Source organism: Hippichthys cyanospilos, chromosome 18 (genome assembly GCF_059441005.1).
Source record: "Hippichthys cyanospilos isolate Australia breed blue-spotted pipefish chromosome 18, RoL_Hcya_1.0, whole genome shotgun sequence".
Taxonomy (NCBI): domain Eukaryota; kingdom Metazoa; phylum Chordata; class Actinopteri; order Syngnathiformes; family Syngnathidae; genus Hippichthys; species Hippichthys cyanospilos.
This window is the reverse complement of record NC_142386.1, coordinates 5,823,103-5,851,071: the sequence shown is the minus strand read 5'-3', so window position 1 is coordinate 5,851,071 and position 27,969 is coordinate 5,823,103. Positions and strand designations below refer to the sequence as shown.

The 27,969-nt window shown below is 40.0% G+C and overlaps 1 long non-coding RNA gene across 3 annotated transcripts in view; it reads left to right on the top strand.

Annotated features, from left to right (window-relative positions):
• LOC148408638 (uncharacterized) overlaps positions 1 to 27,969 on the top strand; it is a 116,154-nt gene that overhangs the window by 69,887 nt on the left and 18,298 nt on the right. The gene's annotated exons all lie outside the window — the stretch shown is intronic.

Genomic DNA, 27,969 nt, shown 5'->3' with positions numbered 1-27,969 from the left:
CGCTGTCTAATAACTTATTAAAATGATGCGTTATGAAGCATGATGAAACCTGTGAAACACATTGTATAAATAAGCCCCCTGGAAGCTGTGAGCAAAACAGTGATCGTATTAGAGAAATCTGATTGGATGCTTACTGCAGGGATTCACAAAAATTGTGCCTCACAAAGATAACTGGGCATGCCTTGGGAAATTATTCTATTCCCCCTTTTTTTTTTTCATTAAAAAATTACTTTTATGCTGCTATACATGCCAGTGACATAGAACAGTGGTGGATACAAGAACCCCTGGGGTGCTTCAGGGCGGGTATGAGAAAAACAGAGATTTTGGAAGTAGCGGCAATCTAAGAAACTGATAGCAACAATATCTTTTTAAATTAAGAGAAAATTAATTGGAACCTGAAGCAAGTAATAATACTGTCTTACAGAAACTGCTTTGCAAGTTGTTGTATGCTAAATGTGTGTTGTATAATAATAATAATGATAATAATAATAATAATAATAATAATAATAATATATTTAGCTTGTCCCACCCTATTGGAAAATCCTAAACAAATGCCCCCAAGGAGTGACTTCAATCTACTCTTTTGTCACTCGACCACGGTCGACAAACATCTCATGGTGACTTCGGAATACAAAAAAGTCTCCTTGTGATTTAGAATCTGCAGCCAAGCAATACCATGAAGCACATATTCACTCACCGGAAGAAACACATCGGTACCTTTTGAATTTCATTCCATCTCCTGCTCGCTCAGAGTGTGACATAAATGCTACCAGGAATCCAGACCAGATTTGCGGTGAACTTCCTGCCATCGGCATGTTCGCATTACGCATTGTGCAAAAGGGAAACGGCAGCAAAATAAGTGCGAAAGCGTCGGCAACACTTGCTGACCTTTTGGAGATAAATGTTTTATTTTTGACTGGCTAGTTTTTCGGGGCGTCTTTTGGCAAAGTCAGTCGAGCCTCCACAAAAGGTTAACATTAACTTTCTTTGTTTTGACATGAAATATGACTTCCTCGAGCTAATCCGTGTCCCTCATAAATCTGCTGTCATTTTCAGCTTTACAAGAAATTCCAATGAAAAAAAATCAATGCACAACAAACAATACTTTCAGTAATAAGTCCTCTGCTACTCCAAAACAACAATATATAAGCCATAATTTACCTCCCTTTTTCTGTTGCTATATACATATTTATTATTGCTATATACATCTATACACATCTTTATTTTTGTTATTTTAAATTTTAAGCCAACTCAGGCTTTTTGATGGTTTCGATGTGTGATATCAAAGGAAAAGCTTACAGAAAAAAAAACCGAGACTAAAATATTGCATAGATTTACAAAACATGACGACTTTCAATATGCCACGCCGCCGTCCCTTCTAAATTCTTGCATACGGGATGTCGAGAGGTACACCTTAAAGGTGTCAAATTTAGCCCATGTCGGGCTCGTTTACTGCCATTCAAAATAGGTCAATTTTGAAAACCCCTTTGTTTTAACATGCTTTTCCCCCGATTTTTGCATGAATCCTTTCAACGGCAACTTGCGAAGGGCCGATATAGACATTTTTGTGTTGACACCCCAAAACCACCGGGTGGCAGTAGTGGCCATCTTATGCCGTTTGCAAGCCTTTCAATGACTTTGATGATTGGCTTAGCCTAGACTCCCATAATGCAAAAGTCTTCAACTGTCATACTACTCTAATTATGACATAATAAATATTTCAATTTCTATTTCACAAATATATAACTATACAGCATAGTTACTTTTGCTATTATCGTATTTTTACAATTTTTGTACATGAAGGGGGCATAGAGTATGGATAGGGGCCTGATGCTACTGAATATTTTGAGGGGTTGAAAGTAAATATAAATTCATACTTGACGATGTTATGACCCTTTCAAAGTCAGCCCAATTTGGGTGATAATAAGGCCAGGTTTTGATTTGATCCCAGATTGTTTGTAGAAGATGAATTAGTCGGCAAAATCCACCCGTTTTCCTCAATCTCAGACATAACTGTGATGTCATTTTCAGTCAAAATGCAATACAAAATTACACGGAGGAGGTACGGTCTAAAATAGAAAAGGTGTTTTTGAAACACTCGTGCAAGCCAACGGGCAGGCATTAAACAATAAATGGCCCGGAATGTAAGCTGCCAGGACTTTTCCCAAACGTGCCGCGTCCCGCGCTGGGAGGCCATTTTTCGAGCTTGGCCTTTTCGTCCCATACTCCCTCAAGTATTTCGATAACCCTAAAGGCCACAAGCTGGCTCGCGCGGTATTTATCAATCAAGCAGGTCAGCGCCGACAGAGAAAAGTGGAGTGGCGCGGCAAAGAGCATTTAGCCCGGATAAACAGGCGGCTGCTACCATGGATCACTGCACTGCTAAGTCAGCCACGAGGCACCGAGAGACGAGGAGGAGGAGGAGGAGGAGGAGGAAGAAGAGGAGGGAAGAATTCCGGAGTCTGCGTGTGTGACTTGGAGGCAGGCTTTGGGGAGAAACACAGGCCTGGTCAAAATGTCATCAGCGTGCCAGCTTATAGCAGCTTGAAAGGCTTTCCAGTTGTGATATTTATCCCGCGGGCTTTGGTAGTGAGGTGGACCGGGAGAGAAAATATCTATAATTTCACGCTGTCTTCGGGGGAAATCAGATTTCCGATGGCTGGCAGTCTGATAAATGGGAAGTGCCGCCGGAGAGAGCGACCAGAGGACACAGGTCTTGTGCATGTCAAATTAGCGCCAGTTTAGAAGAAAAAGCCTATATATTTTTTTATGTCTGCGCTTGAGAGTAGCACATTAGAATTAGCTATCTTGACTGACTGGATTGGAGTTGATTACCCCCCGGGCTGCACACGCCGCATGTATTATATCCTTTAAGAACACTTGTTCGGGAGTTAAATAAGGTCAGCAATGGTTTAATCTCTGCCACTAGTCCAAGCAGTCCCACCGTGCCTTCACTCATTTCTTTTCAGGGAATTACTGCCAACATCTCGCCATCTCCCTATGAATTTTTTAACAAGGAAATCCTATCCTATTAATTCGATACAGCCCCCTAAAATTCAATATGCTGTTTAAACAATTTGATTTCTCTGCCCATCATTTATCACTGTTTATATTTAATGCGATTCCTTGAACGGTCGTCCAAGGGGGCCGGAGACGACGGGGGAGAGGAAGGAAGGAAGGAAGAAAGAAAACTGTTTGATAGTGAAACTTCGAAGGCTTTCAGATCAGCGGTCCGCTGTGGGAGATTTTAACAGATCTAATTCCATGCTTTTTGAAAGCCGGGACAGGAATGATGCGTGATCCTTTCAGATTAAGAGCAAATTAAATGGAACATGAAGTTTGTCGCTAAAGTGTGTCAAAGTGACTCCTTTGCAAATGATTCTTTGTCGTTATCTTGTTTATATGGATACTCAACCGAATTAGTGATACAATTTTCCATCAGACAAGCCCAAAACATTAAAAACAAAAAAAAAAAAACGATGATGTTACATGGTCTACCTTCTAATAAACTACAATAACATGCTTCTATCTTCTGGAGTTGCTGAATAAAAGACACAAATAGAAACCACCAAAAACGTAGGGTACCAATACTTTAGCTAGTTTTGACCCAACTCGGGCTTTTTGATCGTTTTGAGGTATAAAATCAAAGGAAAAGCGTACAAAAAACACTAAACTTAAAATTACATAGCTTGTCAAAACATGACGACTTTCAAGATGCCACACTTCAATCCCCTCTAAATGCCTGCAAACAGGCGGTCGAGAGGTACATGCTATAGGTGTAAAATTTTGCCCGTGTCAAACCCATCTACTGCCATTAAAAATTGAAAATATAGTCATTTTTGGACATATTGAACAATCAATGTTTTATCATGCAATTCTCTTGATTTTTGCATTAATCCTTTCAACGGCAATTCGTGCCCGGGGTACAATAGAAATTTTGTGTTGACACCCCTGAACCACCGGGGGGCGCCAACAGCCAATTCATGACATCTGCAAGCCTTTCGATGACTTCGTTGATTAGCTTAGCCTGGACTCCCGTCATACATACGTTTTCAAATGTCATATCAATACTCTAATTATGACATATCAAATCTTTTTCAATTTCATAAATATATACATATGCAGCTGTAACCTACAATTTTTCTACCTAGTTTTTTTCTCTCCATTTTTTTTTTTGAGGTTGCCAAATTACTGAAGGAGCCAAGAGAAAGAGGGAAATGTAAGAAGAGAAGCTATTATTGTGGGATCATGTGAAGTCCCGGTACGTCATAAAAGGTCCCGGTACGCTAGAGGCTATAACTGAGAAGTGCTGCTACGCTATACCGCTGTGTACCAGCCCATTTAAACCTCTGGGGCGTACTTGGCTGAAAATCATATTTCACAGGGGGTACATCACTGAAAAAAGGATGAGAACCACTGCACTATGTAGATCATTCTAATTGCACTCAAGTTTCTCTTTTGGTTTGGTTTGGGTGTGAAAATACCCAGCATGCCTTCCATACAACTTGTGTGGGAAGATGTTATCAGCCTTGCTTGAAATAGTAGATATTACAAGCACGACTGTTATCATACTCTTATGATTTTGGACATCTGCTCCAACACTCATATACGCAACATGGATTCACGAAAGCAGAAAAAAAAAATTGCATGCGTTTATAGGAATGGTTTGAAAAGCTTTGACGCGTAAAATTCTGGAGGGTTGTCGAAAGATGCGATCAAATGGGGGCAGCACTGAGTTCCATCAACTTGTGAAGTCTTCTTATTCCCATCAGAGGAAGATAATCAGCGTAGGCTTGCATCTTTTCTTTGCGGCTTATAGTCCCAAAAATACGGTACCTTTTCAAAGAGCGATTATTAAAGAAGGGAATAAAGTACAGTAGAAACGTGTCTTTTGTACCAGTATTTGCTTGACATAACAGCCAATATTTTGTCGGCCTTGAAAGATGAGTGAAAATGCTCAAAATTGTCTGGCTAGGGATTGGGGGGGGGGTGTTATAAAAAGCAGACATGTAACTCACCCCATGCATCCATATGGGCCTCACTGAAATCGGGCGTGGACACCCGAGTTTGGACACAATAGCAGCGGCACAAAACGCACAAATAGAGGCCTTGATATCGCCTTCTGGGTTAACAACAAAGTCACCTCCACGCATCCCATCGCCACCTTCGGCTCTATTGTCACACGATCCCAGCATATCATTTACTTTGCCCAAATCCGCAGGTCAATTACAAAGTGTGAAGTTGCAGCGACGGCCGCCCACCCCCACATCGCGCGCCTTTGATGTGAGCGGCGGCTGTAATGATTAGGGCTTTGCTCATCTCATTTCCTTGATTGAAGCTGTAGTGCGGTATAAATAATTCATTCTCATGTATATTTCAGAGCTTCAAATCATGTTTTTAGGTTTGGGTTTGATCAGTCAATTCCAAACACATGTACACCTTTTGCCAGACCTTCTGTTCCTATGCTAATTCTATTTGGGACCCGGTCCTGTTTGGAAGGCTGATTTCCCAATAGTGCGGCCTCTGCCTGATGCATGTACATTTCTACCTGCCTCCAAGTATGTGAAATTTAACAAGAATATCATAAAGGACTTCGGCACAATCGACGAACGGGCTCGGATAGCTTTATGGAGTGTTTTTATTCGGATCCGAGGGAACAGTGCGCTATAAAAATGATAAAGTAGCGACCTCCTAATTTCATTAAGTGGCCATGCGTGCTTTGAAACTCCGCCTCTAAAGGGAGGGAGGGAGTAAAATATGGCAGGGGGTCTCAAACTTTGGAGTCAGGGACAGCAAATCTTACAAGGTCCCCCGTTGCAAAACAAAACAAATATCATTAAAGACAGGGGTGTCAAACTCATTTTTATGGTGGGCCACATTGTACTTTCTGTCAGAGGGCCGGCCAAGGAAATTTTATGTGTGTGTGTGTGTGTCTGTTCAAACGAGATTGGGAACGAAAATATGCTAGTTTTTTTTCCCTGAATTTTTTTAAAAGTTGAAGACTACTTACAAACGGTGGTATTTTAACCAGATAAAATGATGTAGGGGGGCCGGATCCTGCATGAAGCATTTTTGAAAAATAACAAACTCAAAACTGATTTGTTAGAGCTTGGAACTATGTTTGAAGTCTTTTACTAAGCAACTCCAGAGGAATGATGGTGATCTGGCTCATCTGATAAAACAAATTGTCACTAATGACAATGCAAATATAAAGGCATTTTGCAAAGAAATTACTTTCACACAATTTAGTGATCATTTGCTTCATGTTCCAACTAATTTGCACTGAATTTGAAAAGCAAAATGAACTATTCCTGTCATGCCATTTCAAAGCATTAAGTTTGTCGAAGAACTGCTGGTATAAAACGTCAGAGATGAAATCTTCACATTTGAAATCCGCATTTGTACGTTCAACGCCATGACATCGGGTGTCGACTGCATGCATTTGTTTAGATGAGCGGAACACTGTCAATTAAACAAACATGATTCCCGCTGCTCTTCTGAAGTGTGTGTGCGTGCTTGTGGTTCCACCCGACTGGTCAAGTTAGTCTGGTACAGAATGGTCATTCTGTCAGCACAGATGGACAGGAAAAAGCCCAGGGGGCGAGCGAGACGCCGCGAGCTAAGCGCTTTGCATACTGTGCGCGCATGTGTTTGTGTGTAGTACTTGTGCGCGCAATTTCCATCTTGTGTGTTGTCGACAGATGCCCCACCCCTCTCCCGCTGCACCCCACATGCAACAAATGCCATCCCTATCTGCTTGGGTTGCCCTCGAACACGCACACACACACACACACACACACACACACACACAAATGGGGATCAGTCAAGTGTCACCGAATGTTGTGATCTCCCTTACAAGTCGAATATGAAGCGAAAAGATAAGGAGGCAGCAGAGAATGCGCGGCTTTATGCCGCCACAGTAATGCTGGCGAATGCAGCAGTAGCTCCATGCCGCTAATCCCGCAACAGGCAATTAGATGCGCAACAATCAAATAGAAGCATTTGTCACAGACCGGGCCGTGACTGCCGATTTCCCTCTGGTGTTTATCCTGTTATTTTCATGGTATTCTTTTCTTGTGAGAAGTGGTTATGTGTTTATAAAGATAGACCTTTGTATGCGTTTTAGCCATTCGTTCGTCCACGACTCTGAAAATTAACTTGAAAAACCGGATTATGTAATGGTCCTAAATGCTGATGGGAAGAAAATGTGTTTTTCAATCCCATTCAATCACGAGTACCTATTTATACCTTCTTCAAATGTTGGGCTAAACGAGGGTCTAAAAACGGATAGTAATTCACTTTAGGTCATTCATGTGTTAGAATAATTGTATATCACAGCTAATGAGCGCCAGATTTATTCAAAAAGGAATGGTGACTGGAATATGGTAGTTATGGCTAAAAAAATGTGCTTAAGAATTAATACAATCTCTCGACGTCCATATTTGAGTAGGGGGGTTATGTAGTTTCTGCCAGTTAGCTGCCAACCATTAAGTGTTTCATGCTTGGGGGCTTCACTAGCCTGAGGGTGCTGGAAGGTTCCTTTCACCACCATTTTGTGTCAAACGGTCAGATTCAGCCGCATGACCAAAAAAACACAGAAGCCTCCGCTTATTTCTGTATTGCAAACTTGCTGCAGACAATACGCGACTCTGTATGACCCGGGGAGATTCTGCCATTGTATTGTTATTTAGGATCGCTAACACACACCAGTATGATGTATAAACTGTCAGCAGTGCCTTTAGAAGTCAGTTGTACATTTTTCGAATTTTTAAGTTCGCAAGTGTTTACATATACAGGAAAAAAAAAAGGTGGACATAAAAAAAGGGTGGACATTGAGAATGTGGACATTTTTTTGGCTAATGCTAGCAATTTATGGACCTTCCTTTAGCTCAGTGCTTCTCAATTATATTTTGCCTATAAACATGAGTATATTACAGAACTGCTATGTTCTGTTAGTATTTGTTGTCTGTGGGTCGGTATCAGGGTTTTCTGGTCTTTTCTGTTTTGTGCTTATTTTTTTTTTTAAATTGTCTTTTCGACTTGTCTCGTCAGTGTGCATCTACCTATCCTCCTTAACCCTTGTGTCAGAAAATCAGCTCCCTGCTCCTATTGTGTCATGCCCAGGTATTCCTTGTTTGTCTCATCAGTTTTCACTGTGTTTACTTTCCTGTTTCCTATCAGTTCTCTTCAGGTCATTGTTGATGTTATTCTGCATTAGTCTAGTTTAATACCTGTGTTCCTCCAAGGCTGTCAATCAAGTGTTTTTGTCGTTATTTGATTTTGTTTGTTTGTTACTTATTCTATGCAGTTTTCTACCTTTCTGTCTTGTTAAAAGAGCTAAACCACATATGGTGGACTGTCTGCTATATTTAGAAGAGACTTCAGTCTTGACATGTGGACAAGCACTTTGGAATATGTCCCTGTAATAAATGCATCCTTACCAGCTGAACATCTCCTTCATCTCTTATCTTATTTTTTTATTTTTTTTTTCCTGCGGACCTCTCAACGCACAAAAGTCACCATATCCCCTGAGAGCATTTCTCACAACTTTGCAAACACTCCCCGTTTTGATGTGTGTGTGCATTTGTGAGTGTTTTTTGATGACGCGGTACGTTTGGCTGATCAAGGGCACTTGCGGCGAGGACAGTAAAGGTGAGCGCATAAACACACACAGACACACGCGCGCGCACTTTGAGTGGTGTGCCAAAACACCTGCAACATTGGAAAAAAAGAGGCAGCTGCACAAAGCTGTTCTCTCTTGCAGCCATGAGGTGACTCGCCATTGTTTTCTGTGTGTGTGTGTGTTTCTCCCCTGAGCATTCTGATGGGGAATATGAATGAGCCGATTGAAGTGACGGTTGACGTGAGAAGCCTGATCGTTGCTTTCGCGTTAATGGAGAGCACTGATCTTATTGTCCGTCTCGCTCGAAACGCCTCTGACAATTTCCAGATTTGAATCGCATCGGGATTTAGTTCAATTCTAATCTTTATAATGACGGAAAATCAAAGTCTCCATCCTTCTAAAATGGAGCTTCCGGATCACTCATTAGAATGATTGAACCCTTTAGTTACTGCTATCGTTGCAGAACAAACCGTTGAAGGATTGCGGTGATTCGGAAAAGCGGTGTCATTTTCTGTCTCCTGCACCTTAACATCTCTCACGCAGAAATACCATCTGACGTATGTGGAACTGGTGCTTCTCTGCTTTCAGAATCCTTTAGAATCAAGGTGCTAGCGCAAGCAGTTCAGGGGTTACTGTGTCATTTCCTAAGCGTTAAAGAGATATCATGCTTGTCTAGCCGTTTTCACCACGAAAAAGCTAACATTTTGTCTACGGTTAATTTAATGACATTTTAACGTTCGATTAACACTTCTAAAAATGGGGAGATCACTGATGGTTGGAATCAAACCCACGAGCACTGCGTGCGAGGCGCGCGTGCTAACCAGGCTGGATCAAAACAAAAGAAAAAAAAAACTGCAGATAAGCCGCTCTAGAATGTAAGCTTTAGGTCTCAAGTCATAAGAAAAAAGTTCCACATGGTAGAATTGGTTTTCTATTTGAATGAAACGTTCCAAGAGGTCAAGCAGTATTTTTCTCTTCGTTGATATTGTGTTTGCACATAGTATATGAGAGCAAAGCCCTGACTGTAAACATGTTGACGTATCATCAGGGCGTCTGGTTCGTTTTGTCTCCCTGCCAGTGGAGCCGACTTCCATATTAATCACACATGATGAGATGATTAATCAGCTTGCTGTCTCGCTGTCTGTCACCCGGAGACGTACGTCTGTCCTCACGGATGTCTCGTTGCTTGCAACTGAAGACATACGCCGTGTTTCTTGTGTCTTCATGCTCTCCATATCCTGGACACAAATTTGAGTTTTATAGGGTGCGCATTCAATGTGATCTTGGGCTGCACAATTAATCGAATTTTAATCGCCATATTGGCTGCCAGGATTAATTAAGATGATCCTTAGCGATATTAACATTTAAAAAGATGGCTACCGTACATGTCAAATCGAGCACTTTGTCACGCCACCACCAGGGGGCAATTTTTCCCTACATGTTTGCATGACAAAATCTTCTGCTTTTCTCGCCCTAATATATTATTTACCAGTATGAAATGGCATTGAGTTTCTCACCTGAATCCTAATATATACAGGGCTGTCAGTTGAGACCCATTTTTAAAAAATCAATTTGGCAAAAAATTGGAATAAGTTTGGTTTGAAATGACCGAAAATGACATTTTGACTGCTAAATGATCATCATTTATCACAAAGTAAATAACGTGCTTGGTCCTAAGTAAGCTTCATTCTTTTCATTGGTTTTCACTCAGCAAGTAAGTTAGCTGTGTTGCCCTGTGTGCCAAATTTTGCCATGTCATGGGTGAATTTGTTTTAATTATTACTTACTTTATTAATTTAGTTTTTTATGATTATTATTATTTGTAAGTATCAAACCTTGTTTATACACCGATTGTTTAAAAAAGGGCAATAAATAGACATGTTTGACCAAACATGATGACAAAATGTGATTAATAATCAATATTGACCAAAATAATGATGTTTATTGTTTTGGCCAAAATCGTGCAGCCCTAATGTGATCTTATGTCTTCATATTGTATTTCTTTCAAACTGACTCATGAGTCTATCAAATTTTTGAACAGGTTTAGATGAATGGCTGGCTATATATTTATTACAAGCCAACACTCAAGGCCAAGGCGACGTAATTAAACATGTCTGCTGTCGTGGGACCTGGAACACATTCCTCTAACCTTTTCTTATATAGCTTCTGTCAAAGTCCATACTTGAACATGAATGCTTCTGATGTAATTAACTTTTCTATTAGCACGCTGGCCTCCAAGGTAGCCCAGGCCTGGTTTAAAAAAAAAAAAAAAAAAGAGGTCCCCACATTTTCAACCTCATTCGTGATCCAGCGCTAATTAAAATGCAGGCTTTGGCGCCGTGATCCTTCTTCAATTCTGATTATCTTTTTTTTTAAAACGGGGAACATTAACTAATTCCATTTCTGAAGCAAAGCAGACAAGCAGATGTTGTCACCGCAAGGCATAATTTAAAACTAAGATTAGTTTTCAAACTTGTAAATCATTCAGTTTAATATTAATCATATCCCCTTCTTTGAGTTATTTAAGGTTTCGGCAGGAAGCATTAAATAAATAAATTGGTCCTATAAAACAACGGGAGTCTTGGAGAAACTTTGTCTCCTTGTTTTGAAAAATGTCTCGTTCACACAAGAGATGAAAAAAAAGAACACGTTTATTTTTTTTCCACTGTCAAATAGTTTTTCAGACTAAGACTTAAAATCAAGTTCTGCATTGTATTTATTAAAATTGAGACTACATTTGTAGGCATAGTTTAAGATGAAAAAATAAGATTGAGTGTGTATGATTGATTTCTGAAAGATTGCTTCACAAATAACAATGCACATCCATATAAACATTGACAAATAAATGTTTTCCTAAGTAGTCACTATAACACAACTAAGCAATAGGCTTCTGCATGTTCCAATAGATTTGCTCTTAATTTGAAAATCCCAAAATGTCATTGCTCTCTAATCACAAACAAATCACTTGAGAATTTTGAGCTAATTTGAATCCAAACACAGCAAAAATGTGTAGCATATAAAAAAACAGCTCAGCATCTAAACATAGATACTAATGAACTACAATAACATTTGAAGGTCAATGTGAATTAACTTCTCAAGCGCATTTGGTAACAGTTCACATGCAACGTGTCCTATTGTCTTTGATCAATGGTCATTGAGCGATAATTGCGTCATTTGATCCCACAATTCTCTTCATAATTTTACATTGAAGTGGTTAGAATGACAAGTGGCGCCAAACGTCCACCACAGTGGACGCAAATGTGTAGACTGGGTCTCAAGAGGATCATAGGCCTCAATTGGAAAAGGTTTGGGTGCCCTCTCCAGGCTGCGGATGCAATATCTAAAGTATGTTTTGGTCTCGTTCACAAGTGAGGGAATGATGGGAATGGACGGGCTTTGTCCAGACTTGAGACATGTTTTTATTTTTCACCCAGATGAGCTTTATAACTTCCAGACATCGATGCTATCTTGTGACTTGCCTGCACGGGTTGCTATGGTAACAACACAGTCGTCTGTGAGTGCGCTAGCGATGCCATATCCAAACATGATCTTATAAACAGCGTAAGGAATACAAAACTTGATTTGACCGGAAAAGAAGACAGCAAAGTCTTTTCTTTACTGCTAATTGGGAAGTCACAATTTTTCTGCTGCTGAAAAAATGATATTCCAGCTACCAATCTGAACATTGTAACTGCGTGCAAACTCAACCGTGGTATCCAAACGGCATCGCATCTTGAACGTCCACAGCCGTCAATGGTAGTGAATTAATGATGAAACCCCATTGCACTTTGCCGTCATTTTTATCTGTGTAGAACTGCTCATCAAACATTACGTCATCGCCTTTTAGCTTTCTGCACCACATAAAACCTTTAAGCCGCCGCTGCTGGGTTTCTTACATTTATGCCAGGGTCAGCTAAATTGCATCAGCGAATGTCAAATGAAAAATCAATATTTTATTATTCCTTGTGCAAATCCAAAAGGCCAAGTACTATTATATTAATTCAAATGACAAAAGGATGGGAGAGTAGAGAACGCTACAATGCTTTCATAACGGGGGGAATACACATTATTTCAAATCAATGAAGAAAAACAGAACAAAAGTAAAATAATGGAATCACGGATAGAATCATCTTATTACAAATATCGCCATGTCTTATACAATTGTTTTTTTGTTTTGTCTTTAACTTTCCACGATGACCAATGCAATACATTCACCATTCATCCATCCGTCCATTTTCGATCCTACTCATGGGGTTCACGGGAGTTTGAGGCGGTCCCGGTTGCCTGGACTGCTTGCCAGTCAACCGCATGCCTCACATACCGTCGAGTCGGAAAAACCTTCACACTTACACTCACACCAGCACCAAGGGGAAAATGAACCCACTTCAGGTGAGTGAACCGCCACACCGTCAGTCAACCTATTCGTAAAATCGACTTTTCACAAAGAAAAATGCCTTTGAGGCTTTATTTTGTTGATAGGCGCATACTCCAAAGAAAGTCTAGTTAAGCATGCTTAGGGATTTTCAGACTACGATCTACCTTCCTAATGATCGGCGATCGTTTCCTGTTGCAACCCGCCTGGCGCAACTGACAATTTGATCACGGAAAGTAGACTAGATGGCAGTGTTTACATGGATGGACAAAGTACACTTTTTTTGGAGAGGCAAGATGCACTTTATAGCGGTAGCTGCTACCAGCTAGCTTAATTTTTTATCGCCATCGCATCAGGTCTCTACCAACATCAGCTTGTCACAATCGGCCATAGTGGGAGAGGCAGTGGATGAAGTGGACCCAGATGCAGGGAAGCAGGGTGCATTCCACAAATAATTAGTTATTGAAAAGATGGTGAAAAACAAGCAAGAAGAAAAAACACAGGAAGTAACTTGCAACCAAAGAAACATTTGAATAAGCTCCAAGGAACAAACAGTACTATAACTCACAGAGACTAACTACTCTAGACAGTGAGAGTAAGACAGTGACACCACCTGAAAGGAAACTGGAAACTAAATACACTAATGAGACAACACGAAACAATTGGCAGAGGGAGCGGATTGGTCTACACAAGGGGACAGGTTAACACAGACAAGTGGACACAATCACACTGATGAGGACAGACACGAAGGGAACAATGCATCAATTAAATGCTTGAACTGAAACCTCGCAACTTGAAAACTAAAAAAACAGAAATACGATTATACCCACCCACAACAAACAACAACAGGACATGACACATATTGGAAAAAAAAAGCTGAAATACTGTATATCAAGAAGAATGATAGGGGTAAAAATACTTTTACAAATGACTTATGTTTACAATACCTAATCAAACACCTTGATTTCTGTCGTCCACTCAAGTGGTTCATACTCCTGCCATCAATGGTTGATGGTTGGGGCGTGAGCCATTCACATGTCTTGTAGGAGTGCCCCTCTCCCTCTTGAAACTCAGACACGCTGTTAGGTAGACTCGAAGGACGAAAGAGCAGCGCTGTAAACTCTGATTGTTATCATGTTTATCTAATACAACCGCGGCTCTCCGTGAGACGACAGCCAAAGGGATGGAAAGGGATAACAGTACAGTTACTGTACAAGGTTTAATAATTTAAGATTTAAGTTAAATATGTACTGCAGTAATATTTGTCTTAAATATTTAAATTATAAATACTTTTCACATTTAAATACGCATGCATAAAAATTCCGCCTGAGTATTGCGGTTGTAATTTTTTAGGCGTATTCAATGGGCAAAATATGGGTTGAAGTCCAACGGAAATGTTCAAGTTGTACCGAATGGCGAAGCGACAGCAGGTAGCGTTTATTTGAGGAAGGACCAACTTACTGTACAGTATTGATACCATCATGTCTCGGCTTGCCTGCACCCCATCTTCCCCCGCTTCCTCCTCTTCTCTTTCTGCTGTTGGTAATCCCGTCATTGTTGTTGCAAACACTTTTGTATTTCCAACATAATTGGATGAAGTGCCGCTGTCCAGACGGGATTGGCACAACAATCGTTAGCCGTCACTCTCCCTTTTACACACAACTCGACGTTGTGTCCGTAAGAAGAAAAGAGAAGAGATTTGGGAGCTTTGGAGAAACGAATGCGTTCTCCAAAACATCAGAGAACAGGAATTTGTTTTTGTTGTTGTTGTTTTTTTACGATGGCGTAGTTTCAATCCAATCTTTTACAAACCAGAAATATCGTGTTTTATCGAAACAAAAAACATTTGTTGTCTTTATTGTGGCTTTTTTCATGCAGGCAAACCACAGCAAATTAGTTTTCAAACTTCTACAGTGTTTGTGGCTTCCCTGTAGGTACTTTAACACACATGATTTAACTCAGAGCTTCTCAAACGGAGGCGCAAATACCATCGGGGGGAACGTAGTGACTCTTTAGCAAAACATTCTATGCCTTTATTTTGTTAAGCTTATTGCAGACGCACATTGTCATCAGCGATGTGAATTTTCAGCAGACGAGCCAGAAATAAAATACATGCTGCCAGAGCATCTTTTCTTCTGGAGTTGCTGAAGAAAATATTGCAGGAGGTAGCACTACAAATTTGAAGGTTTATTAAATCAGGCACAGATGGTACGGCACTCTGTTTGAAATGTTTAGAAGGTTTTAGACATTTGTGTAGATGTGCATTATAACTGATTATAGATAAAGAAATTATGGGAGGCAACACATTTTTAGGTTATCGTTTGGGTTTATGAAAACATTTTTTATTTGGAAAAAATTGTGTTATTTTTGTTTGTTATATGTGGAAATTGGAAATGCAAGGATTTCTATTTTCCAATGAAGAATTTTCAGTCCAGTCGCTAATACAATTTCACATCATTTTTTAATCCAAAAATGCTTTCTGCTGGTTTGAGAGTCTTGGAAAACTACCGGTTTGAACCAGAACCTTATAATCGTTCCTATATTTGGTGCAGGTATCCATGAGGCTGTAATATCACAAATCTGATTACCCACTCACAAAATATCTTCATAACATTTGGTTCAGAAAACTTTTTTCATTTTCCACAGAACTCCGTTGATTTCAAATAAGCCGCTTGAGACAGCTGGGCTCAAAATCGAAATCATTACGGTCCGCTCTGTTATTTTCGCTTCAATTTGTCCTTCAAGCATTCATTTTTCTTGGCTTACTGATGATCATCCTACGGTATATCAAAGGCAGATCTCTTTGGATTTTGAATATCAGATCCAAAATGACAGGGGCTGCCGAGTCCTTTGTAACACTGTGTCACTCACCATTTTCCACCATTTTATCATTCAAAAACTTTTTGAAAGATGACTGAGCCATTGAAGTTCAAACCATTTTGCAGCCTTTGTATTGCACGAGTGACAGTGGAACTGGAGACGCTGACGACGTCTCCGCAAGGTTTGAGAGTCGAGCCCGATTGCTTGACTTGTTTACCGTTCTTGATTTGCTTTCAGACTTGTAGGATTTTTCTGGTGTCAGTTAGAAGCGGTAGATTCTGAATCATGTAGATCTAATTAACCTCTGGCTGTCTGGGGATTTTCCACTAGCCTGGCCTTATTATCACCCAATTTGGGCTGACTTTGAAAGGGTCATAAATATAAATATATATTTACTTTCAACTCCTCAAAATGTTTTGGCATCAGTCCTATCCTTACATTAAGACTTTTTACTTGGGGGGCCACGCCCTCCCTTTACGCACAAAAATTGTAAAAATGCGATAAGTAACTACGCTGCATATAAATGTATTTCAAAAATTGAAATGAGAATATTTATTGTGTCATAATTAGAGTATTATGATTTTTGAAGACTTTTTCATGATGGGAGTCCAGGCTAAACCAATTATCAAAGTCATTGAAAAGCTTGCAAATGTCATAAATTGGCTGCTAGCGCCACCCGGCGGTTTTGCGGTGTCGACACAAAATATTCTATTCCGCCCCGTTGCTGTTGAAAGGATTCATGCAAAATTCGGAGAATATGCATGATAAAATATTAGGTTTTCAACATGGCCAAAATTGAAAATATTTCCAATTTTGAATGGTAGTAAATTAGCCCGACATAGGCTAAATTTGACAACCATAGGGTGTACCTCTCAACCTCCCGTTTGCAAGCATTTATGCAATATTCAATATAATGCAATATTTTAGCCTCCTAGTGTTTTTTTGTGTATGCTTTTCTTTGGATATCACACATCAAAAACATGAAAAAGCCCGATTTGGGTCCAAATTTTCCCCAGCGGTTATAGATGGTGGTGACCGTGAACGTTCGACAGCCAGCCTTCGTTAATCAGATTTGATTTGTTCATGCTTCCATGCGGGACTTCCTCCCAGCTTGAGCGGTTACTTCAGCAAACTTTTGGAAGTTCTTATGTAAGTTTGCGCTTTGCAGTCTTGAATACTTTAAGACAATCCCCACTAAAAAACCTAATACAATAATCCATACTGTATCCCCTATTGCTTTCCCCCAACTTTTCCAACACTTCTACATCCATCCACACACTGGCCTTCAGTACAGACGCCCACCTTTAAGCAGTAATCTGTTCAATTGACTGGATTTTGTAGAAACGCCAACTCCGACAATCTATTGTGTACATATAATTATTCCTTTCTGATCTTTTTGCTCAGACTGTCAGCGACCTCCGTTGCCTGTGGAGCTCATTAATCGGGATCTAGTTGAGCCCCATAGAGGAAGCCAGTTAAGGAATGTTTCGACTTGAGGCTTTCCTGAATGGCATTTCAAATGTCAACACGCGGCCCATGAAAGGCTCTTCATCTGTAGTAATTAGATGAATATTTAAGTAGCGCATTATCTGTTGCTGGCAGACAAAAACAGGCCTAAATAGACAGGCTCTCAGCATTTATCATGGACACTGTGAATCATTACCGCTATTGTTTGTTTGTCCCCCCCACCTCTTACTCAAAAGGTGACACTCCTCGTGTTGTCGTTTACGCACTTTTGAGGAACAATGCGGTCATTTAGCTTCCCATAGTCAACAACACCTCTACTTTTCAAATGTCATCTCCCGCCACTCTTTTTCAGCAATTTCTAGATTGTGGGGCTGTATTTCCTCTAATAATTGCCAGCCTACTATTAGACGCCATATCATAATTCATCAGGAGTTGCGTTATCACTATATTAATACCTTCCTAAAATAAATGGCTCCCTTTTCCTTTTCGAGGAAAGTTATGAACCATATTCTCCGCACTATAAGATGCATCGGATTATAAGGCGCACCCTCAATGTTAAACTGTTTTCATATATAGGGCGCAGTGCATTATAAGGTGCATAGAATAGAAGCTACTTTGCGTTATGCATCCACTAGATGGAGCTGCGCTGAAGGGAATGTCAAGAAAATGATCAGATAAGTCAGTCAAATTTTTCAATCAGAAATTAAAAAGAAAGATGATTTGTGGAAGGTACTATCTGAAGAATGGGGAAAAAAAATACCTCTTTTTTTCATTTGTCTTTTTTTTTAAATCAGATAAATTATTCTGGAGGGAATTAGGGAACACTTTTAAGTTATTGCCAATTGACAATCTGCTTCATAAGTCAATTTTTTCTCAATGTTCTTCACAAAGAAAACCCCCAATTTTGATTTGCTGACACGTTTCTGAAAAAAATATCCTCCAATTTCTGGAGGGTCGGCCAAAATTTCAAGACAACAATTTCCCTAGCCAATAATTGGGGTAATTGGTGTAATTATAAACTTTATTATTATTGTTTGCCTCTCCAAAAATGCTGTTGATGGATGGTCCCTTGTCTCCTGATATTATCAGTGACCTTTTAGGTGCAAGAAGATTTCGTTGTTGTTGTTTTTGTCCTCTAATTGTCTAACTAATTAATTCTGTTTTTGATTGAGCCTAATTGATATTGCGCTTGTTTTTTGCTGTGCTCGGCCTTTGCCATTACAAAGTAGTCCTTTCTAATTTGTTCTAAATCAATGGGAAATAAAAGGGCTTTAATCAATCTGACCTTTTTGTGTACGTGCGTTTATGGTAATATTGACAAAAATCGTAATGATTTTGAAGTGCTGTGAATTTGTGGACCCTCACTGGTAATTTGAGCTCAAATAAATATCATTAAGACAATCGGTGCAAAAATAGTGCAAAATAGACTCAGAAAAAAAATCAAATATATATATATATATATATATATATATGTGTGTGTGTGTAATATATATGTATGTATATAAATTGAACTCCTGTTTCTATTCAAGTGTCATGGTAAGCATATTAATTCTACCTGAAGGACTCGTGACATTGCGGAGGTCTTCTTGAATGGAGCTTAGCACTAATAAGAAGGCTTTTCGCATCGAGCTTAGGATGCTACATTGTTAGGGCCCTCATCCATCATCAGTGTTTAGAATTCAAGGGGGCGCCACACGAGCCGGGACCAGTGATGTGTTGTCAGGCGGCAACTCTGCAAATGAGAGCCGGCACCGTCGACGGGGGAATAAACACCGTGTGAATATGTAATCACTTGATAAGATCGGCTTCAATGAGATGAGTACTCATCCTTCCCCGCTGAGCTCGGTACCAACCCGAGGCCAAATGCTTCCACGCGGCGTAGGAATAAATTGATAACTGTGAGCATGGGGTCAGTGTCGAAGAATGTTTTGCATACCCCATGATGAGACGCTGGCATCGGCACGCGGGCGCTTGGCCCGGGTAGGCGGCCGCATGTGACGGCTAGCACCGTTGTATGCTCACACTTTTACGTTTGTGTCAACATGCTCGCCCGGACGCAGCAGGATGACAGACACTCGCTTTGGATCGGAATTGATTCCACCGGAGATCCGAGCAACGCTGACGGGAGAAAGGACGGTCTTAGGCGGGAATGTTTTTCTGCTTGCGTTTTTCTTTGACTTGATTTATTACCGTACAATTCCAAATGCGAGCATTTTTTGCCTGACTCATAGAAAGCGAAAAGGCAAAAATCAAAGTTTACATCACATTTGTTTTGAGGGGGAAAAATAAAAAAAAATACACAGTGAAAGAGCATGCAAAAGCCAAACAGAAACGCCATAAATTGAGTTTCAAATACATACCCTCAGAAATAAAGACCAAAAATGAAGGACAACACCATTATTGGATGGGCCTATAAGCGGCCACATCGAATATCGGCATCTGCCTTTTTTTGTTTTTTAAAAGGCCCGATAATAAATGAATTTAAATCTGTTTTAACTCCAGGATGTCATGGTGCAGTTGATTAGATGGTGGAAAGTCGAGGCGGATGTAGACCCAAAAGCACGGAGTGCTGAAAAATAATTTAATATGGCTCAGAATGGCTGGGATAATAGGCCTGGAAAACCGAAACTCAACTTCCACAAACTGAGTGATAACAGAAGCACCACAACAGAAACAATAGCCAACAAACACCGACAATGACCCAACAAGAACTGAATTGAAACAGGGAACTAAATACTTAATTTGCTCAAATGAGTCATGAAATTGACCCCCAAAGACAAATGTCCACTACAATGGACACAAATGAACAGGATTCTCAGGAGGATATCTCAGCTACATTCTTTTTTTTTTTTTTTTTTATTCGATCACACACCTTGCTTTTGTTGTTGTTGTTGTTGTTGTTATGGTAAGATTAACTAAAGCTAGCTAGTACGAGCTTCAAGGTGCCCCTCTGGCAAAACATCAGCCAGGCCACCTCAGTAAAATTAGGCAAGCATCACCACCGAACGCCGCTGCTGGATTTGGCGTTAATTGCTTGAGAGGGGAAAGTAATTATCTCAGGTAATTATTACTCTGGGTGAGAGTGAGAATCTCGACGAGACTTACCGGTTGCCTCCCCTGCAGAGTCAAGTTGCCAGAAATCTGCCGCTTAACATGGTTTAATTAGAAGGTAAGAGTCAACGCTTTGAACTCTCCTGCCTCCAAGCGTCTATCACATGCTTGCTTACATGTAATCTCCTGCTGAACACACAGATTAACTCACCCACTTCTTTAGGTGCACCTGCAGAATGAAATTCAATGGTTTTACAAAGTAATGAAAGAGCATCTTAAAAAAAAGAAACCCTGGATTTTGGAATCAACCAAAAATTGTTGCAAAGTTGCAAGTTGCATTTGTATTTTGAGAGCCGTCATAAGATATAAAAAAAGGCACGGAGGGCACGCTAAGCATCAGAGGTGGGCAACCTACATTTTTTTGCTGGATCGACATTCGTCAGAGCCCCGCCCCCTTTCCGTCATTTTTTTCAAGCCAGACAAAATTGTAGTTGTCCGTCCGTCAGTTCGTTGATGTAGTTTTGCCCAACTTTACGCCACTACTAGAGTGCGACATTTGACCTATGTTTTGGGTGGGGGTCCGTCATTCATCAGGCGCTGGACTGCTTCTGTCTGCACCCATACTCACTCTTTTTTTCTGTTTTAGTACCTACACTTAAAGTTAACACCATGCCTGTGGATCTACAGTTGCAATGAAATTGAAACACAACACAGTAATATAAGTGTAACACCAAAACAAAACCAGCTCAGAGGTTTAACCCTAGGCTATACTACACCATCATGTTTATTATCCCACAGTGTTGACGAAATGCCCACCTCTGCTAAGCGTCACAACTTTGGCTGGTAAAATTTCATCCAGTCATCTTCCAGAAGTGGGTGACATAATCAAAAATCTGTGTTTTTATTGGTTTAGACACACAGACTGGCCTGGACTCTAGCAAGATGCTTAGGGCAAAAATTCAGGGAGAACACTATCCAGTATCTGTATTCATAATTGAGTCGTGTTTTCATTAAGTACTACAGTATCAATTGTACTGCAAAAAGAAAGGAATCCTCGACTCTAAACCGGCGCTGGTGTGTGTGTGTGTGCGTATGGGACCTCCAGTCAGTGTGTCTGTTAAAGGATTTTTAATTGTGATGCGGCATCCTTCCCCATTAAGCAAATGGCACTTGTGAAGAATGAACTTGGGCGCTGTTGAAGGCGATCAAGGTTGTGTAATGACACCTCTGGAGATGTGCCCACACTACCTGCTGCGCTGAAAACATGCCAATCAAGCACCAGGTGGTCAGCAGCCTGTGAGGAGCACTTCAACAAGCGTGCAAAGTTACACGTATGTCAAAATGCAAAGGTGTGCCGGGAGGGCTTCAAGGCCTTGACTGAAAGCCCAAACAAAACCACTGACTTGCATGGATAGGCCTGATGCCATTGAACATTTTGAGGTGTTGAAAGTAAATAAACATTTGTATTTGACGACGCTAAGACCCTTTCGATATCAGCCCGATTTGGGTGATCTGAAGGCCAGGCTAGTGAAAAATCCCCAGACACCCCGCGGTTAAAACAGAGTGCTGTGCCAGCCGTGTTTTGATGTAATGAACCAGTTTTGTGAGGAATTTTAGGTAAAACATATACACAATGGTCATCAATTATGGAGGAAAAACATAATATACTGTTTTGAAGAGACTGGCTTTCCAGGCAGAAGTAATAATCTTCTTTCTGCATTCATTCTTAGGAAATGGATCTTGCTCCAGGCCAGTCCTTCAAGAGTATTTCCCGCTATTTTTATTATTACTATTAAATGCGCTAATGGGCTGCATAAGTACACTTTGCCAAGTAAAAATCAATGTCATCAATAACCCCCGACACACACGACCGAGGAGAAAAAAAAAAAGGAATTTGAGAGGATTGCGCTTTTTTTGTGTTGTTGAGAAATGGTTGCGTTGCGGGAGAAAATGGATGGTAAAAGCAGCGGCAGCTGCAGGACGCCTTGCACAAATATGAGGAGTCGTGCTGGGTGATATTCTGCTGATAGAAGCAAACTGTCGTCTTTGCATCCTAGGGAGAGAAGTCTGCTACTGGCCAGCCTCGAGTCAGTAAAGAAGAAAAGTGTGCAAATTCTCCACGTCTCTGCCACTTTAATTAACCGAGGAATAAAAACACGAAAGTCGGCTCTATTCCGAGTTATATGACGAGTCCATAACGAGGGTTGTAAATGGAAGAGAAACTCCTAATAATCACAAGTGTTAATTTTAATACATTTTTCCACCACAGTCATCTTGACAGTCAAGCAATAATTAAGTGGACATTTATGGTACTCAAAACTAATTACAACAAAGATTTGTAGAAAGTGGGGTTTGAGGATGAAGCAGTGTTTTTCAGCGACAACAACAAAACACAAACGTCACTTTATCTGCAAAACTCTTTGGTGAAAAATAAGAATTTTTAAAGTATCTTTAAAAATGAGCAACTAAATACTGTAAATCGATAAATAAACATAGATATATGTATGGATACTAATTGTTGTTTTTCCCTTGTTTTTCATTGATTTTGGAACTGTCCATTGTTACCGAAAAAATATGACTTAGCATTATTTATAAATTACATAATTAGAAACATGTCATATCAAAAAAAAAAACAAAAGACAGCTCTCTAGCTTGCTTTCTGGTTAGTTTCTTTCTCACTCGAAATTTATGTTCCAGACATCTTCTTTCATTTTTCTTCTTCTTCTTACATTTTTGTGTGCGTTTTCCTCTATTCACCAAAAGTGTATTCTTGATGCATGTTTCAAAATGTATAAAAAAAAATGATTACATATTATATGAGTTCTTCGCTTCAAATGTCTTTTCACAAATGATACGGCCTTTTACATGCACACACAAAATAATAAAAGTCGAAACTAGACCCTAATTGCATAAAGCGTGGTGAGCGGCCGCTAACTCTCTCCCGAGTCTCTGCAGCCCCATTATACCGAAACACAATGCGTGTTCGCCGCAATGGAAGGTTCAAAAGGCCAGGCTTACTTTGTGCTGTTCATTCCTGTTCACATCCCCTGAAGGGGGACTCAGGGATTTTCTCTTCAGAAGTTGAAGTTGCCCTCTGGGTAGCGGCCATCTCAACGTAGACTAACCCGAAGCCGCACAACAAAGCGGAGGCACAGTTCACAATGTAACGGCACTTTTATTTCATTTTACACGCCGCTTCAACACACGCGCGTCACGTACTTTTCCCTCTGTTTCCAAACTTTTGACGTGACTGTCTTATTGTGCCTTGAACCCTTTGTTTTGAGTAATTAGTTGAACCTACACTAAAATATCATCGTTCCTGCAACTCATAGAAGCGCATGTATATTTGTTTGCATGCAAACCTGCAATTAAGTATGATTAAAATAATCCACTTGCACATATTAGCATTTTCTTCTGGCCCGCTTCAAAGCAGCTGCTTATTCAGTTCAGGAGTGGTGCTATTTAAAAAAAAAAAAATGTAATCAGCCATTGTTGGATTGTAAAACCGGCAAGGCCTTGAAATGTATATTAATGCACTTCATATGGGTTTTTGATCCCTCACATTAACCGGCCAATTTATCTGCTGCACTGTACAAGCTGCTTTCAAATGGCTCTTCAGCCAGAAATTACAAGCGCTGTGTTTAATGTGCATTCTGCTTGGTGGATCTTGCTTGACTCCTTAGCCGTTTGCCGCGTGGAAACGATACTATTCGGTTAATATTTTGTCTTCAATTATTCCAAAGCTTAATTCTTTTTCAAGTACAATTGTTGCCTTAAAAAAATCCAATTGCCATAAACTAGGGCTGCACAATTATTCAAATTTTAATCGCGATCACGATATGGGCTGCCACGATTAATTAAGCTGCTCCTCTGCGATATTAACGTTTAAAATAACTATGCTACATGTCAAATCAAGCAATTTGTCAACCTACCGCCAGAGGGCGATATTTCCCACATGTTTGCACGACAAAAGCTTATGCTTTTCTCACCCTAATATTCTGAAGTTTCTCACCTGATTCCTACTGCTAGCTGTCAATTGAGATCCATTTTGAAAAATCCAAAAATTGGAATAAATTCAGTTTGAAATGACTGAAAATGACATTTTGACTGCTGATTGATTAAAATTTGCTTAAAAGTAAATAATGTGCTTGGTTCTGAGTAGGCTTCATTGGTTTGCTCTGTTTATTTATTTATATTAGTTTATTGTTATTATTTGTAAGTATCAAACTTTGAAACATTGTTTATATACTATAGTGCTTGTATAATAAAAATAAGGGCAATAAATAGACCAAAGATAACGAGTAATCGAGATTAATAATCTTAATTTCATTATTGACCTTATTAATCGTGATCATTATTTTGGATATATTTGTGCAGCCCTACTTTCAACTGAAAATGACATCACATGCTCAAGGCTCACATGTTTATAAGAGTTTGATCATTCTCAAACTGAGCCATCATTGGTTGGTACAGTTTTCTGTAAAACATTGATTATACGCGACGAATTATTTAGACGTCAAAGTAATTACGAACAAAATATGATCTTTTGTACTGCCTTAAATGGCTGAATACGTTTACTGTATTTTCTATTCAATGTTCGAGACCATTTGATTTTGAAGAGGGTGATGAAATGTTGACTTGTGTATATTGTATATATTTAATAACATTTTTGAAAAAAGTCTTCGAACAGGGGTGTGTAGACTTTTATATACACTATAACTCATGCAAAAAGGCATACAAAGCCTTTAATAAAATGGCTCATACCTATCACAATGCATATTCACGTCAATATCATTTATTACGCGTTCAGGCCGATGTCGAATCAGATCCAGTCGGAGGCATCGTAAGGAATTTACAGGCCGAAACGTATGGAAATAAGACGCGGCGTTGCATGCCTGAGGTTGTGCCGTTCCGGCTGATTAAACCAATTTAAAAATAGCACGCGGCCCGTTTTTTCGGCAGCCGCTCTCAAGCACACAAACAAACAGATTGCCGACTAAAAATAAAGCGGGGTAGTCTTTGGGCTAGTTGGCGTGAAGGCGCTCGACTTTGCGCTCATCCTTTCATCATTCGGGCGTTCTGGTGACTTATCAAGGATACTGTGATCTGCCGCGGCACAGACTTTTATTTTGACGGGCCCATTAAAGCCTTTAAGTGTGTCATGAGCGATAATTGGCTCCGTCTTTGTGTATAGGTCTCAGGCAGATGTTCATAATTTGCTCCCAGCCTGCCGCTGCCGCCGCCGCGCCGTCCTGAATGCATTATTCGCAGATTAGCCTAATAAAGGGGAAGAATTTAAATGTACCTGCATTCATCACTTTTAAGTAATCTGAAGCACGATTTGCATGGAGATTCACATTCATACATTATAAATGGAAGAAGTAGGCTAGCCTACACTTTCTAGGTGAATATGAAATGAGGGTAAACTGATTTGGTGTCACTCTCACACTGAATATTTCATGAAAAACAACATATTCGCCATTCATATTTTGCATTTGGTCTTGGTTTTCATTAGTGTATTTGCATGGTTGTTCAACGTAGCCGACAATGTTACATGAAGCCGTTATCTGGTTCAGTTTGTACCATCCGGTCTTTTCTGAATACCTCGATAGTCAAAGCTAATTTATTGTGAGAGTCGGGCTAGCAATACTCCTCTTTTATGAGCACGTTTCTATATTATATAATGAATAAAAATAAACGAACTCTCAGGTATGATGAAGCAGTGCGCAGCGAGACAAGGTCATTTTTCTTACTTTATGCCTGGATGCAAATAGAAGAGTGGAGGAGGTGTTGCATTTCAGAAAAAAAAGCGTGCATATTTTAGCAGTAACTTCTCATATTAGTTATGCCATTCTAGTCCTCGTATGAATTTAGAATTTTTGGGATGGTATGATCTGTGACATGATGATGACACTTGAAGACAAAGCCGTTATTTGGTCTCTATCGCCACCTACCGACTTGAGGTGAAAGACAAGTCAATAATGATTTTTCCATTCGCTGACAGAGTTTGGCCACAGCTCAACTGAATCCTGTTAAAATTACAGGAAAATCAGTGTAAAAAATACTATTAAGATGCATCTCAAAATTCGTCATCATAATTATTTTATATGATCCAAAATTTGGACAATGATTATTTTTGTACACAAAATCTCACACGTGCAGCTGCAATCACATCGAAATGTCAGAGTTGTTGCATTCTTAAATTTTACATGTTTGAATAATCATCTCCTGAAAATTTCAGCTCCCGTGTGTTTTTTCCTCATTGATTCTTTTACGATAAAATCAAGGGAATTTCCATAAAATGTAACACAATTCCACAAGGGTTGAATAGATTTTTTGATACCCTGAAGGGACTTCTTGCACCCCCGTTTAAGAACCAGCAGAAATGCACTGCATTAACGATCCCATAATGCAACATATATGCAAATTCTAACGTCATTTTTGATAGCTCTGTCAATTTAGCAGTCAGAGAGCCAACAGCTTTCTTTTGAATTGCTGTTTCAAACAAAACACCGTTGAAAGCTACACAAGTCAATCGAATGGGGAAATTCCAAGAAAGACGCATTCGTATCTAAAACCATCACACAAATACGTTTGCTATTGTTCACTCGGGAACACAACGTTTCCATTTCGTGTTTTCCTGAACGCACTGTCAGAACTCAGGAGCTTGACTCAAGTCCATTAGTTTCCAGCGGTCCCTGTTCATTTGCAGATATTAAACCAAACACGAAAATGATTGCCCCAGTTCCTTGTACAAATTTTGAGTAAACCTCTCCTGCGCTCCCCTATCAATTTACAGCAGGTTATTTCAAGCATGACCAGCACAGTAACGCGCAAGCGAGTCGATCCTGCACAAAAAAGACGGCTGGGAATTGCAAGCCCGTTCATTTTGCTAAAAGTTAGCTCGCTTTGTAAACAAATAAGAAAATCATTGCAAAGCGTCCCAAATGATTGCGCCGTAACCATCGCTGATGAAGTAGTTTACTTTCAAAGGCGGAACATAAAAAACAGGCTCGATTTTGACAAAGGGCCATTAAAACAAAGCGACGCCACGTTCATCTCGCAGATTGCTCTCATCTATCCATGAGCATCATTTTGAAAGGTTTCATTTTCTTTGCGAGTGTTTAATCGGAGCGCCTCCGATTGAAAAACTAACAAAGGTGACTCGGATGGTCATTTAAGGGCAACACCAAATTAAGCGCTCCCTCTTGGTTAACTTTTTAAAGTGTTCGATGATTAAATAGAACGTTGACGTTATTACTGTTTGGACGGTTTGTTATTCAGAAGTTAATTGCTGTCTGACAGCTATTTCCATCATAAAAGCCTTCTGTGATTATCGTACAATCCGTGCGTGTGAGTGTGACTCGGCGTCGCAACAAAAGCGCTCCAAGAGTTAAAAAGTAATTTTGTGCCCATCTTAACCTGTGGAAACCCAGAACCTGTTTTTGCATTGAGTGCGTATGATGACGTGTGACGTCTCGCGTAGGTTTTCGCCAAATACTCGAGATTCCTACCTCATTCCCAAAACATGCGTAGCTATGTAGAGTCTGAAACAGCTTGTTAATACTCGATCTTGTTTAGCTGCAAATGAAGGTGCATATATCATACATTCCAAAAACTTGCAGGGTAGGTATCT